Here is a 16,690-nt window from a genome sequence, read left to right as displayed (position 1 = left end):
CATGCTCTGTTCTAGAAAGCAAACTATTAGCAGAGGCCTCTTAATCTCTGCAGTACGTGGAACACACTGACGGATTGCTTCCTCAGAGAAAACTTAATTTCTTCTTAGAGGCGAGAGTATTTTGTCTGTATTGGGATTCTTGGGGCATCCAGGAGTTGTCAGGAAAATGAGTTGATAATCCAACACCAGTTGTAAGGGAGAAGTGAAAACAACGACCTGTCTTGCATCTCAAAGCAGGACTGTCTCTGGTCTGATAGGGAAAGGGAGCGAAGAGGGACCGTTAGCGCTGCAGCATGCTTTGCTCCTCCGAGTGCCCAGGTGTGGGGAAGTGGGAAAAGTGGATTAAGGAAGGAAAAGATGAGGAAGAAGAAGAAATCCCCAGCGGTGAGGGTGCCTGTCTCTGTCCCACTTAGATCCATTCCCGAAAATCTGCGGGTACCCTGCATAAAATAATCCGGACTCCAGATTGTTTGTAGCTGCTGAAAATCTCCATCCATTTACACCGAGTTCAGATGCTTTCAGCGTTCGAAGCCTTGCCCTTGGTGGTCCCAGGTTGTAAGCTTTGCTGAGTGATGCCACGTTTCACACAGCATAGCGTTTGCTTCAAGGTGACTCTCTGAAGTGCACCAGGTAAAGCTTTGCTAGCTGGCTGGGTGATGATAAAGTAAAAAGAGGGTTTTGCTAAAACAAGCGTGAAGGAAATACTCACGACTCCTTCAGGAAGGGTGGAATTGCACGGATCCTGAGCTGTAATTAGGGATCTGCTTGCACTTCTGGGTGTGAGTCTTTCTTGCCACCAATGTCCCTAGGCATCTAATAATTATTTATAGAGAGGACTCAAACAAGGCAATATGTTTGGAGGCAGAGCTGATACAAGGCTGCCTTCTAAAAATGGCCATGGACTTATTCCCTCTTTGGGTCTAAAATTACTATGTAAATGCCTTTTCCCCACCCTCGGTGCCTGCCTGCTACATCTCCGAAATGTGATTCAGAAGTGACAGAGATGGAGATCTATAGTTTTATCCGCAGCAGTGCGGTGAGAAGAGATCCAAAGGAAACAGCTCTAGTTCTCAGCCCAGAATCCTTGAAATAGCAAGAGATCATTGATTTGTGAAAGGCTGCTGCTAGAGCTGGGGCATGGGAGCCAGGACGAGCACAGCAGTGGGAACTGGAATGCTGCTGATTATGTGCTAACATGTTATCAGCTCTGAATTTTGAGTAGGCTTGCGGTGACTTAACAAGAGTTTGACTCCACTCCTTTTTTTTTTTTTTTTTTTTTTTTTTTTTTAGGAAGATTTCATCTTTTTTCTTTTCCATTCCTGGTAATGTTTTATGTGGAATATATTGATTCCATTTGCTGGAGCATTCCTCCCTTCAATATTTCGTACGTAATGTGCATTGTGCATGTTTGTAATGGCTTTTGCAATCCACATCTTTCAGTGGCACCAATAAAACAATTTGGTTTAGATTGGATTGGGAAAGGGAAAAGAGAAGCACAGGTTTCTACTGCGGGGGGGAGTGGGCCGGGGGGAAGGAAAGCAGAAGAAGAAAGTGCGCAAGCTAGGGAATGAGAGATTTTTCTGGAGAGAAAAAGGTTGAAAAAAAGCAAAAGAGGAGACAGAAATCCAAAAAGTTAGTGGTTACTCCTGGCTATCGAGAATCCAGCAAGCTGGGATCAGTGTTTAGCGTGGGATACCCCGACAGACGGAGATGCTGTTGAGAAAGCAGAAGCCCCGTCCGTGTTTTTGGCAAAGGCAGTGGCAGTTTTGCTTTTGAATTTCACATTAAGATTACAGGGTGGAATTTCCCAGTTCACCAGTATGGACATGAAGCACCAGTTTGCTGAGAGCACCCTCCCTTTCTCTCCGGACGTTGCATGGTCTGTGGCACCGGGTATTTAGGCACCTCTTGACAGGCTGAAGATGAAGCTTCCTTCCCTTGTAATGGACTTTCTACAGGGGCCCGCGTGAGGTGCATAAGGTCTGTGGAATCACAAAAGTGATTCCAGGCCAGAGGAAACCGATAGCTCTTCCCAGTGCTGCCCAAAAGGTTCACGTGTCTGCTTTCACTCAGCATCGGCGTAGGTCAGGCCAAGAGTGCTTTAGACCACTCTATACAATTTATTTGCTTTGATTTTCTGTTTCTTTTATTTTGAAAATATTTTTACAGGGATCTTATTGTAGGTTTGGTCTAGATTTTTCTCTTTAATTGACAGGGATTCAATTATCCCCCTGAATACAACTGTCACTTACTCGGCAGCAGAAATTGTCGGGTATCTTTTGGGGAGGGGACAGGAATGTCATGTTTCCATTCTCCCCTTCTCCCTCCCCTATTCTCTTCGGTTTGTTTCTGCTCTCAGGTTTGTTTTATTGTGTGGATTCAAACTGAAAACAGTGAAACAAGGAAACTTCAGATAATGAGACAAGCAGGAAAGGCTGAGCTGCAGTGCAGCTTATCTTGATGGAGTCCCTTTAGCTGCTGCTGTCTGAGCCGTGCCCTGAGCCCCCGACGGGGGCCGTGTCATTCTCTTCTGGAGGATCACTGGAAGATGCCGTTGCTCCCAGGAAAGGATGTTTCTGAGACTCACCTTTTCAATGCACCAGAAGCACCTAAACCAGCCAGGAGCTATTTGTGTCTTGACCGTAGCTAATGTGCAGCTTGCTTTGGGATGGATATTGCACACGGAGCAAGACAATGGCTGGGAGGCGTCCCGCATCCAGCCCTTTCTGGTCCAGTGCACTCTGAAGCCTCTGCCTGCCTGCCTTGCGGAGTGGGGGCCCTGGAGAAGAGCAGTGTCTTTCTCCCCAAGAGCTACTGGAGAGAAAAGAGGTGAAAGACATGCAAAGAGCCCAGAAATTGCCATTGTTCCCTCCATTTACTTCCTAGAGGGCAATGAGCTCGGCTAATGGCATCTTGATATTTAAAAAAACAGGCAGGAGTTGAAGCATCTCAATTTTTACTAGGTCTCTGACATTTTAGAGAGCTGTTGTTGAATAAATGCTCAGGCGATTAGCTGATGAGGTCTAAGTACCTCCAGCTATGCTAAGATCATTGCCCAGGCTAACTAGTTTAATGACAGCTGGGGCATGGCTCTGAGCTGCCTGGCTTAGCAAGGCAGTGCTAGCGGTGGTCTTGGGTGGGGATCAGCTGTCACCAGAAAAAGCCCCCGTTCCTTGCCCTCTCCTAGTGGAAATGCAGGAGCTGCTTTGCCCTCTGCTTCTTCCCCCACGCTGAATTCACACAAACGAGAAGCAGCTTCCCCAAGGTAGCAGCAGCCCACCCGGGCATGGCTGGTGCAGGGATCCCTTTGTTTCTGGATGCTGTGGAAGAGGCTCTGTTTTAGGAGCTATGTGAGCCTTTGAAAAGGAGAGAGGGGTGGCTTGGAGGCGAGAGAATGAGCACCGAAATCTGTGCAAGGGCCTTGGCTTCGGTGCTCCCAACATTTCCATATGCCTCGTAATTAAATTGTAAGTAAAAGTAAGGAGCTGACTGCTTCCCTAATAGCAGCGAAAGGAGGCAATCATGTAACTTCCATCTGTCTGCAAATATAGTTTATGGTGGAAATACATTAGCAACCTGGAGCTCTGTGCCAGGCTCAATTAGACTAAACAGGATCAAAGGGCACCCTGGGTAATAAATATCCTTGCAGAATCAAGCCGGAGTCTTTCTATTTATTGCTAGAGGAGATAATAATCATTAGTGAGCCAAAGTGAAATCCAGCAACCAAAGTAAACTCAGCTTGGGAAGGGGGTCACGTTATACTAGAGGGTAAGAAAACATGTCCCCTTCCCTAAGACTACCGGCAGGCTGGGGTTGTTACCTAGGTTGCTTTTTATATTCCAGTGGAATTTAGGAAAGCACTGTATTGATCGTGGGACTGTAATGCGAGAGAGGTGGCGAAGGTAATTGGGGAAGTGTTTAAAATATACACGAGGTAATTGAGAGCTAATATCAAATCCTAGTTCAGGCACAGAAGAACCTCTCTTCTAATGAGGCGTAAGGTGAAAGGAGATTGACTCTGGCTTGTGTCGCTACTCCCAGAGAATTGCTTTGCTCTACTGTTTTCAGGTGTGTGTGCATACAGGCTCAGGATTTTATGAGCGTGCTCAGGGATAACATCACCGAACCAGCAGCAAAGCTTTTGTGAGACGCTGCCTATAGAAACATGGTAATCCCCATTGTGTCAGGCCACGGCCTTGCAAAAAAAAAAAAACCCAAACAAAAAACGCTGAGCTAATTTCTCTTCTACTTCAACGGCAAATATCAAAATATTTTAGTAGCAAGGTTTGCTTTCCGTCAAACTTCCTTCTGCTCTTAAAATAAATAAATAAATAAATAAAAAATCAACAAAAACCCCCTACCTGAAGGGAGTATTTTCTCGGAACGAGCCTGTTGTGCTATCTGAATGTGGATTCAACAATCCAGTTATACTTGGGCAATGTTTTGGGGTTTTTTTGCTGTTGTAATAGTTGCTAAGGGAAGCACATTGCTGTGATGTTCCACTGCCTGTTCTGGCTTCACTTTTCCCTAGCACGGAATCTCTGGAAGAGCCTGGTGAAGGTGTTAAGGCAGCTGCTCAGATTGATGCTCTTTTCAGCAGCTTTTGCCTCTCGAGTGCAGAGCGAGACTTTTTCAAGCTTAGGTGATGCCAGGGCACAACTCGTCTTGCCCCCCCAGAAGTCATAGGGCGGTAAACCTCTTGTGCTGGGGCATCCCTGCGTTCCTGAAGTGTCGTGTTAACCGTTTCAGACAACTCCGTGGTGTGGTCACATCCGCTCTGCTCTCGGAACCCCCTCCTGCATCGCTTGGCTGCAGAATGTGGTGCCAGCATGGGGCAAGTGCAGCCCTGGGGAAAGCGACCTTTCAGCGACCACCTGCTCGTTATGTTGACCACATTATATTTTATGCCGAACGGGAGACTCTGTCAGTTCCCTTCTTCCCTCTCCCTTCCTTCCTTCTAAGGCCCACAATTAAAAAAGACAATAATCCAACCCACAAGCCTTGCAGTCTGTAAGTGAGCACCAAACTGTTCCTTCTTGCTTTGCTTTTTCTGCAGAATCTTCCCCCTCTGCCCATCTGTCTGCTTATGCCATTTGGCTGGAGATGAGCTCTTTGCTGTGTTAGCAATGTGCTTGGGAGAACAACACCCAAACCTTGATTTAGTGCTTGGGAAGTGACCATAATATCCTGAAGTGTTGATATACACAAACTTTTTGCTAAAGGGCAAGCTGAAACTGCCTCTGAGTGCACTGAGCAGTATCATCTCATTGACTCAACACGCTTCTGTCTGACAGTCTGTTGTCTTACAACTTCCATATTTAACCTTTTTGCAGTGGGTAGCATATTTATTGTTTGCATAATGCTTTTTTCCGAGACCCATTACATTCTGCTCAATGCAAATAATTACATTGAGGGTAACGCTGAAAACACTTGAGATGTATACAGTTTATGCTGGATAAAAAAAAAAAAAAAAAAAAAAATTTACCTCCTGTTTCTGCCTTCTGTAAATATTATTGTTCTTCTTGCTTCTTGTATTTTTCCACTGGTGTATTGTGGCTCTGCCTGTCAGGTTGGATCCCATTTGCATACCGATTTACTAACTGCGGGTTTTTAAGCTGCGGAGGAGCAAGGAAGTAACTTTTTTTTCTCCGCGTGCAACCACCAGTAAACCGTATTTCCTCTTACATATAGTAAAAAATATTTTCTTCCCGTTTTCAAAATACAATTCAGTAAAGCTTTCCCTTGGAGGTAAAATATTTCTGGCTGTCCTGAAATTATTTATGTCCCAGTGAGAATTCTGCAAAAAGTTGTGTATTCTGTCAGAAAATCCGTACCTTCCACTGCCATGGGGTGTGCCTGGCGTGTCCCGTGCTTACAGCGAGGAAGAGATGCCTTGGGAAGGGCAGAGAAAGGGTCGTGCTTTGCTTATGTGGCAGAGAAATAAAACGTGTCTCCTTTCCCCCTCGCTGCTGGGGCAGGACCCACACCCCGAGGAACTGTCGTGTGTGGGGTGTGAAGCTGAGCACAAAGCGACGGATCCCAGCCGGGGCCTGAACGTGCTTCTTCAGCATGGACGGCAACAATAAATAATGAATAAAGCTGGGGACAACCCATCCTCTCTTTTGCTCTCTGAAAGCAGAAGATTGGGAAAGTGAGTCCAGCTTTCCAACCCCCTGGCTACGGGCTCTAAGTGCAAAAAGACACAGCAGTTTAGAAGCTCATTCATGGCTAGTTTAAAAAGAAAGAAAATATTAAATTTTAAGTGTAAGCTTTGTTTATTTGTTTGGGGGGGTGTAGAAAAAAAAAAAATCCACCTACCTGGTTAATTTTTTTTGTGCTCTCTGATGGTTCGGTATTCAGCTTTACTGGCGAGTGTGTTTTGCTGTTGTGAATGCTTTGGGATAACAGACTTTGCCGACGTTTTTCCAAATGTCTGATGTGGATCTCTGGAACTATTGATGCCAGATGTGAGTTCATGTTTGTGATCGTTTGGAAATTGATTTGGGAAAGACGAAATAAATCAGCAGCACATAGCGACTGTTTATCTAATGGCTGTGAATTTTAATCACTTCCATATTTTGATGTCCTTGTTGTTTTGGGTTTTTTTCCCCTACTTAATTGGAGTTTCCTGTTTTAGCAGAAACAGTGAGACAGGGTACCCTTGCTTCGTGCCAAGGGAAAACTTATTAAAAGGAATGTAATTATGGGAAGACAGGAAGAGTCTAAAAAAACCCCACCCCAAAAATCCCAACCTGATTCAAATGATAGCCCAGGGCAGATTTTCTAGATAAGATGAAAAACAAACTCTCAACTTGGTCAAATGTTTTTCCTCCTCATGACTACGTAGTTTCTCTGGGTCTTTTCCTGAATAGTGAATAATCTCAAACACTGCAATTTTTTTCTGTCTTTGCACAAAGGCTGTGAGCTCTGATGGCTTTAAGAAATGTTTTCTTAATCTGCTAGCAGGAGTGGAGTTTCCTTTTAGTTTTTCTGTTAGCCTGCATGATTATTGTCCTAGCTGTGGTGTGGGTAAATGGTCAGGGTTCTGAATTTTCTCCAGGGATCTCCAGACTGAAGCACTTCTACCTATCAGTTGCCTTATGCCTCCCTTTGTGGAGAGTTTGGAAATGTCTTACGTCATTGTTAGCCAATTGTTCAAGCACTGCAGCCAAGAGCCAAGTTCTACCGGGTACTAAAAAGCCCAACAGTAAACCTCAGTCTTTGGTCCAAAGCACTTAGTGTAAAATGGTGACGGTTCTGGTTTAACGGTGAGTTTTAGGGAGCAATGCTTTATCCTGTCTGCCCTTGGTTAAGATATCTATTCAGCAACAGAGCCTTGTGTCGAATTACCTGAATTAGCTGTGCATATGCTGCCTCATGGGATGCAGAAGGGTTACGAGACCTGCCAGACGTACAGGCGGACAACTGGGGGAGAGGCGGCAACCAACTCCTGTTGGCTCAACTGCTGTTGCCATCACCTCTAGGTTAAAGCCGGTGGGTATGGCTGCACTGGCTGAAAATCCTCTTGTGGGCTCCTCAGCAGGCAGCAGTGCTACGCTGTGGTTGGAGACTCCGGAGGTTTCTGTTTTCACCTAGGTGTACTCGGCTGTCCTGGCATGTACAGAGATGGGGATGACTCCTCCGCAGACTGCCGGAGGAAATGGGAAGGATGTAGCCAGGAAGGGCAGTCATTCCTTTACACGTCACCCAAAGAGAAGGGCATAAAAACCTTTCCCTTGAGATGTTATGAAGCTAAATCAACCCCAGACGTCTCCTTCCCAAGTAGAGAGCCAAAGCCTTTTCACGTTATTTCTGCTCGTTCTCTTTCTGTCTTGAGAGTAACACTCGTTTTGCCATCTCGGAGGGCATCTGATTCTTCGGCTTTCATAATTAGAACTGATTTAAGGAGTGGGGGAGGCTGAATATTTTCCTCTGCTGGAAAATATAATTTGCATTGACTGGAGCTATTCATGAGCTCATGCCATGTTGGACTAATAGTTTTCAGCAGAAAGATAAACATTTTTGCTCAACTTCAAATGTGATTACATATACAGGGGTCGAAACACGAGGGGGAGAGGATTATTTCCATGAGAAACAATGCTAGATTTGTTTTCTGTAGGCATGAAAAACATTTTTTTCAGACGCTTCAGGTTTTAGCTAGCATATTAAAAAAATTACTTTGCACAGAGCTCAAATTCTAGTGCTTTTTGCTGGCATAAAATAACCTCTTTTAGTTTCTGTTTGGGGGAATTCAGACTTTAAGCTAGCTGTGAGGTGAACGGCAATCCCTGCAGTGACAGTCCCAGGCGTCAGGACGGCAGATGAGCTCTGCCTATCTCTGGCTCCCATTGGGAAGTTCTTATCGTGACCTGTGCAACCTCCGTGGGATTATTCGGTGTGGTGCTGCCAGTTGGCCTCTGAAGACATGTCTGATGCTGATGCTCCTGCTTCTCCTGCTGGCAAGGAGGATTGTTGTATGCAGGAAGCCTGAGCGGGGGAATCGGCTGGCAGCTGACTCGACTGTAAACTCCCTGAGTGCCAATGGGCAAATCCCTTCATCCTTCTGTGCTTCGCTCCCCTTTCTGTGAAGCATCAGGTCACAACCCCTTTTTACCCTCCCCTTGCTGCCATCTATTTTCAGAGGCTCTCGGAGCAAATCCTTCCCCAGCACTTAGCACAAACAGGATTTTCAGACTTTTGCCAGGGGTCTGTTGCGGCTACTATTTAATAGTAATAATGCCAGAAAGGGAGGGCACGGGGGAGAAAGGCTTGCGGGGAGCAAACAGGGAAGTCTGCCTGGAAGACGGTTGGTTACCCTGTCTGACCCCAGCGGACTGTGCCTCTGGAGGCGGATCACAGTAGATCAGGATTGCTTGGCAGCTCTGTCAGCAAGCCCCAGCCACTGGGGTGCTATTTATGCAGCCTGATATATGCTTAGGCTGCTCTGCTCAGTGAATTGCTGAGACATGGATTCCTGACAGGCACGCAGCAAAAGGGAAATTAGCAATGGATAAAGTGAATTAAACATAATAAAAATAAAAGTGTCCAGCCAGAGCATTCATCTATTATATGAACAGCTTTTCAGCTTGGGGACGATTCTATGCGGAGAGATGTTACATAATGCAAGAGGCAGGCCCTGGTTTAGAGAGGAGAGCTCTTAGGGTTGTCTGTTAGTGGGTTGGTAGCATTGATGCTGAAAAAATAGGGCCCAGGGGCAGCATAAAGATCACGGAGCCACTCTGGGCATCAGGCTCGGGGCGTCCACACTTTGTCACTTCATTTGGGAAGTAAAGATCCTCTTGGTGAGGAGAAACTAGAGTAAGTTTGAGGTGAAACTGAGGGACGGTCTCTTCAGCGATGACGTCTGACTGGATTCTGCTTCTCCGTAAAGCCAAAGATGAAAGTAGTGAGGAAGGCTGAGGAATTGCAAAGCGTTCAGTGAGTTGCAAAGGCTTGACGTGAGGTTTGGCCTCATGGGAGGTGCTGCAGGGGAGACGACTGACCCAGGGGGTACGACATGGAGCCTTGACGCATCCCTTTGCTGGGAAACGCCCAGCAAAGACCTTAAGGTTGTTTCAGCGTTCTTTTCTCCTCTTGTCTTTCAAAAAGAAAGCTCCTCTCCCCGAAAGCTGCCCCCCTGGCAAAACATTGCTCTGCTGCTGGGTGGTTGCTTTCTATTTACACCTATCAGCACCCGCCGCAAATTCTCCCTGGTTTTCTTTCTCTGGATGGCACAGCACAGAGATTTCAGAGTCCCTGGGTCTGTCCCACTCCTGCCACTGACTCATACGCTGCCCTTGGCTGAGGCATTTCTCTCTGCTGTTTGGTCTTAAGTGGCGGGGTCCTCTCCGGAGACCGACGTACAGTCTGCAGGGCTTCGGGGGCTTGATCTTGTCAATGTTCTTTTAACAAAACCTGACCTTTTGAGTTATGGATTTGGAGAGACAAGCCCTCTGTAGCCTGACCACTTGAATAATACGAGCTACAGTTTTCCCTAGTGATGGCTGTGAAGGGAATTATTCTTCCCGCCTACGTAAGTACATGTACTCTCAAACCACCTACTTGTAGCCTATAATTTTGTACCTATCTTAGTTATACTTTGGCTGAAATTTATAGCACAATGCAAGCTTATTTTGTATAGCATCTTTCATACAAACGCTATCCCCCAAACACTTTTCAGAAGGAAATAAATATGGGCAGTACAGAGTACAAATTAGGGGAAGCAGTGGTTCTGAGGTGTCAGCCAATGAATACATTTGAGACTGGCAAATGGAAGGGGGACAAAATGTGACACGTGGGAAAACCAGTACATTTAGTTTTGAAGATGAGGGGTTTTTTAAAACGAGCAGGACAGCTGTAGAGGCGTGATGGGATTCGAGAGTGACTGCTCTGAAGAGCAGGTGAAGGTGTGTGCCTGCGGCTGGGTGGAAGGGCCTTAAAGATGGGAGATAGCACTCCCCTAAAGAAGGAGCAGTGCGAACTGGAATAGGAAAAAACATCTAGGTTGGCGTGAGCCAGTCTGCTGAAGAAGGGCAGACATGTACGAGCTGCATGTCTGGTGCTTTTCTAGTGTGTTGGAGCACAGTAGTGCTGCAGCTTGTCTAAGTGCGGTGCCTGCTTCTCAGTGACATCCCTGATTTGCAATTTCCTTCTAAAATGGACTGTGTGTGCCACTCCTGTCTCACAGAAGGGCCGTTAGAATAACTGTCATGTGCCTGGTACTGCTGGTAGCTGAAAAGTGAAGGAGTTCTGGGCTTCGAGCAGGGGAGTTATCACTGCTCTGACACACTGAGCTGGTTTTCTGCAAGGGCAGACTCGGGCTTGCTAAGATCCGACCTGACTCAAACATCTTTGAGCCCATCATTGTAAAAGAGTTCTAGTGAAACGCCCAACACATGCCCTGTAAAAAAAAAAAAAACAAAACAACAAACCCACCTTTTTACAGAGCAGGTGCTTTTCTTTCCAAGAGCGTTAGCAGCACTGTCCTGGCTGGAACCCAGGTGTCCCAGTGCCAATGGTTTGATCTCTTGCTGTCTCAATGGGAGAGGTGGGGGGGGAAGTGTGTGAAAGGCCATGCTGGGTTCATCCTGAAGCCAGTGGCATTGCCCCAGGGATGAATCTGTCCTCCTGAGATTGCTCTATGTATCTGAGCAAGGCACAGCCAAGTGGCAGTGTACAAATGTAAAATAATGAGCTAGCAGCTGAGAGTGTCTGGAGCAAGCGGAGAGGAATGAAGATGGATGACTGTAGCTAAGAGACAATTTGAAAAGGGATAAATACAGGCAACAAGTTATTCACCACAGCAATTTGTAAAGAGTGCTAAAAACCTTCAGACAGGATTGTTTCACATCACCTCTTTTTCTATTTGCAGCCTGACAGTTCTCGTGTAAATGGTAGTGATTGATGGCTGCAAACCAGTCGCTTAATCTGTTCCTCTGGTATTGATTAGCTTAACTCTTACGAGGCTCGGTGCTGGTGGGGTCTGTCATAACTGGCTGAGAGGCAGCAGCCCCACAGGCACAGAAAGCTGGGTGACCCGGTGTAACCCCGATGCTGCCTGCGGAGGGGCAGTGGGAAGAGCCCGGAGCACTGAGTAGGTCCCAAGGGGCAGGGGAGACTTTGTGAAAGGGAAATGACCCGCTGTGGTTAGGAATTAATGGCCTGAAACGCAGGAAAAGGTGGGAAGGGGATGGAGGGTTTTCCCGTGAAGCAAAATGGCTCTGTGCAGTTTCGGTGGGATGGTGACTGCGGTTCAGGGGGGCATACCCCCAGCCTGGGGAGCCCTCAGAAGCTAGGGAGGAGCATTAGGGAGCACAACAGCTTTGCAGGCTTAGCGTGATGGTTTGCTGCCTCTCACCCAAACCCCAGAGCTGCTTTGGGAGCGTAGGATGCCCTAGGTCTGACTCTTGGATTTGCATTAAACTCTTCCATCACTTCATCTTTTTGTGCCTTCATCTTTCTTGTGGTGGATAAAGCGTGGTAATGCAACCTGACATCCAGAATACACTCGTTCGCGTGTGTTAGACTTGTGTAATGAAAGGGAGGCAGACAACCTTCAGAGCAGGGAAGGTGTGAGAGTGGGGACAGAATGCAATTACCCATCCTAGGAGCTGGCTAGAGCATCGAAGTTAATCTCTTGATGAATTACCTTTGGATCTTTAATAGAAATGCACTAGGATCTTGGAGTCTGCTAGGGAGTCTGGTTTTTTTTTTAACTTACTGTCTATAAAAACAGCATCTTTGCATAACAATCCCTTCTCTGTTTAGTCCAGCGTGTGGGCCAGCCTTGATTCAAGGAGCTGAGCACCACCTGCTGCACTGGGAGCTCTTCATCTCGGTAGCACTGCTCCTTGTGGCTATAATCTGGACTGACCTTCCTGCATCACATCCGAGGACTGACAAGCTCCGTGAGCACCAGCTTAGCTGTAGCAGCTGAGAAATAGGGAAAAAAACTACCTCTGCGTGGAGATATAATTAATTTAATTTGGCTTTTTTTTTTTTTTTTTTTTTTTTTGCAAAAAAAAAAAGATAAATTGAAAGAGGTGTTTTATTGGAAGCCTTTGAGACAGGCCAGGTTAGGAGAGGTATTGCTGTTAACGGAGTTAACGGGTTAACGGAGAAAAACACGCGGTTGGGGGGGTGGGGATCAGGGCAGACTCATCTTCAGCCCTGTTGCTTTTCAGAGTACTCAGAGGTGTTCCAAACGGGATAACTCTTTACATTACAAAAGTGGCCCAAGCCGTGCTGTACGCACACCATCACGGGGACATGGATATTGGAAGTGGATCTGCAGTGAGTAAAGCTGTACCAGGTGTCCATCTTCCACTGGCCCTTCCCTCGGTTCTTTATGATCTGTATTGACCCAAAATGGACCATTCATTCGGTGCGTTCGGTATCTGTTCGCTGCAGTGAAAGAGCTGGTGCATTTTGCCAGGCTGAGATCCCCCTAAGTCCATCAGTACCTCTCAAACAGTGGCTAGATATGAATAGGATTTACCTAGACTGACTCTTGCTATGCAATACTCTCCTGATTTCAGCAGAGAGTAGCTCTGGAGAAGGGATTGGCAATTATTTTTGTTAAAAGACTGGAGGCATATCAGCCAAAGAGGTGACAACCTTCCTCCCTGCATTTGGAGAATGGCCATCTTCAAGCCAAGCCTCTACCACCAGCACTGAATTCATTCCAGCAGAAGAGGTTCTTTGGCTGGCAACAGTAAAACAGACTATGCTGTCTTCAGTGGAATTGCGGAATTGTTTCCCAAGTGCTTAATTGACCTTGTTCCCTAGAGTCGTCTATGGAATGGGTTATTACACTGCTGAATGAGCAGACCCAGCCGCTGCTGTCCCAAGATTTGCTTTTAGCGTGTAGACTTGCGGATTTCCTTCTGCTGTCATTTCCAGCAAGATGAGACGATTTGGGACACGAAGGTCACTCTCAGTTAGGTCAGCTTTGCCCTCTGCCAGAAATGTGAGTACAGAAGCATCTGCCCGTGAGTCAGCATCCCAGATAAATGACCCTTCCCTCTCTCCTGCAGCCAGCACACAGCACCTGACACTTTGAGGAGAGCCAGCCAGGTACAAGAGTTGTACATCAGGCCTCTTCAGCGGATGCCCTCTCTTTCCCTTGACAAGAAAACCCAATCAGCTCTTGAGCAGCCTCCGAACACAGAGGCTATGCCGTGCCCTAAATCTCAGGGTTGGCATTGCTGGCTAGCTTCACCACCACCACGAGCTCAGCATCAGTCTTCCACTTGAAAAATCAGCCCTTCTCTAGCAGGAACTGCTGCAGTCTGAACGTCTAAGCACAGACTCTGGCAGGTCTTGAAGAAAATCAGCAGCACTGCAGAATTTTCTGACGGAAAACTGGTCAGAAGTATGCCTGCGCCCAAGAATTGCTTCAGAAACTTGCAGATTTGATGTCCGCGTGATACCTTGAGGTGAATCAGACCACGCATAATTCTAGAAAGCTCAGTCTTCTCGACTAAGCTGATCTACTTGTGTGCCGTGCAGGCCTTGTCTTGTCCATAAAAGGGCCCTTTGTAAAAGTTCCACCTTCATTCAAGTTCTAGAGGTTGAGGTCCTCCATCAGAGCTCTTCTAGTTGATCTCTAGCCCCAACTCTACTCGGATTCTGCCTTCTTCTCGGACAACGAATGTTCAAACATCTTCTTCAGGTAACGTCATGGTTTGGATTAGCATTCCTGTGATCCTCTACTGCGCTTAGTCACTCCGTCCCAGTGGTATCTCCTGCCTATAGGCTGTGCAAGGAAGAGCCGTGAAGTTTCTGTGTCTGGGGGAGTTATTCCTGGGAGATTTCTGGAAAATGGCATGGCACATAGAAACTACAGTTCTGAAGGTCACTTTATTTCCGCCAAATAACTTAAACAGGCTTTTATACAGCACTTCGATTTAGGAGTGGGAGATTTTTTAATTTTTTTTTTAGCTCCCCTGCTGGGATCGCTCATGAATATTAAATTAAATACAGACTGAATAAGAATCAGCCCTCAAGTAGCGTCTCTGGTTCCTCTGTTTTCAGAGTCTCTTTCTGATGTTGTTACCCTGTGGAGGAGACGTACTGCAAAGAACCTCCCCCCAAAACGCCTTGGCAGGAGGAGATGGCAGCACAGGCTGGAACTGTGTGAAGGTTCCTGCAGGGCCAAGTGCATCCTCCTCTGCTCCTGCTCCAACCAGGGCAGTACCCAGAGACATCATCCCTCTGGGGAGGAGACTCCCCATGTGCCCTGAGCCCTGGGCAGGACGGGAAAAGCCTGTGATCTTCTGGGAACTCTGACAGTTTCCGTCTTTATATAAATAGATATAAATTTGGGGTGGTTTCTCTACCGTCCTCCTGCAAACATCCCAGAAATCCCGGCGTTTGTGAAGATTCTGGTGGGACCAGAAGTACACGAACACATGTGGAGGTAGATTTACCACATGCAAGGAGAGTGGGCGGGGGGGATGACACAAAAAGCTGTTTGCTTTGCTGTCAGGTCTCCTGCGTTGCCAGGGCTTGGGTTCAGCAGCCAAAGGTGGACATCGGCTGCTTGCACAGCGAGGCCGGCGTGCTGCAGGACCTGGGGACCTGGTTAAGTGTGGACCCAAAGCCTCTTTCAAAAAAATAGACTCCCAGCAGCAGCTGGCAAGCAACAAGCCCCAGAAGGCTGAAGCTGTGCCTGGCACAGCCCCTTCTACAAGTACAGAATGACCAACATGGACAACAAGCAGGGTGGACGAGAAGGTGGGAGGAATGTGCTTCTCCTAAGCAGGCAGATGACTTGAGACGTGGCCCTCCATGCCTCCTCCACGAGAATTTTGCATTGCACATCACTCAGCGTTTCCTGCCCCTCCAGGCCTTTTGGGGTGAAAACTTGAAACTTGATCCGCTTTCTCCAAATCACCTCCCGACTTCACCTATTTTACTGTTGCTCTTTGGAAACCACATTTTCCTTTTCTCATCCCCGTGTTTTAGCTCCACCATTTGATCCTCCTCATATCACTCCTATTAATTGCATGATCTTATTAACAGACTTTTAGGCCCCAAGCAACGAGAATTGTTTGTTCTTGTAAGGATTCCTTAGTGTCCGGTGACAGGAGCCTTCATTGCTGCCCTTGCCTCACGTGTCTGTTACAAAGGTGCTTTCATATATCTGACATTCACGTGCTTTGACTATCAATCCCCTTTCTCTTTTTCTCCTCTTTTCTTTCTAACCTTGTGTCCTGACCCAGAAGAAATGCTAGGACTACTACAGCTGTGCACCCTTTTGAGCCTGAAGCCAAAGACCGTAAAGTCCTGCCTTCTCCCGGAGGTGGTGTCTTTTTATTACCTTCATGGAAAAGCTGTATGTTCCACCTTGTTTACGTTTTGCCTTTTGCCAAAAATCTTCACCTGCCTGGTACAGGAGAGGGCTAACAGTAGAAAGAGGAGCAGACACAGGGGAGAAAAGTTGTCTGTCTGGAAGAGAACACGTTGTGGAAATAAGTGATTTTGGAGCATTGCAGTCTATGTTACAGCAGGCAAATTGACCTTGTGTTTAAACGGTTATTGTGCTGCCTCCAAGGGGGATATTGGCTGTAAATGTATTACTGACGTAATTAAAATGGAGTGACTGCCTGTTTTTTTTCCTGAGTGGAGCAGGTTTGCAGGCGCATAGCGGTGGAGTTGAGAGGAAGCTATAGCTTCTACTTGCCTTAGTCTTTACTACTAATTTTCATTACAGAGGAAATGAAATTCAGCCCAGGAGACCTCCTCTGGTTCCCAAGGAGGAACGCGTCTTTACTTTTATGGCAGGAAAATGCACTTTAAAATGTCTTTAGATTCCCTTGCAGACTGGTTTACCGTTCAAGTCATAGCTTGTCAGTTGGCAGGTAGCTGCTGCTTCCCCTGGGCAACCTTTTGTCTACCTTTGGGTTTGTTTCTGTAGTGTTCATCTCCATGCTTCAGGGCATCAGCCAGCTTCTAATTAATTAGGGTCAGGAAGAAAATTTCCCTGGGGAAAGGTTATTTTCTATCCACCTGCTGCACGGTTTTCTGAGCCTTCTAGCAGACACTAGCTTTGGTCAAAGAAGAGTACACCGGAGTAAACGGGGCTCATCTCTAAACCAGCCTGGAAATGTCAGGATTTGAATGCTTCCCAATATCTCGTGGACGCTTGCGGTTTTTCACAGCTGCTTCTGAACTAGCTACAAACGCA

This window comes from Athene cunicularia (assembly GCF_003259725.1).
Source record: "Athene cunicularia isolate RWA chromosome 24 unlocalized genomic scaffold, athCun1 chr24_part1, whole genome shotgun sequence".
Lineage (NCBI taxonomy): Eukaryota > Metazoa > Chordata > Aves > Strigiformes > Strigidae > Athene > Athene cunicularia.
Note: the sequence above shows the minus strand (reverse complement) of the source record.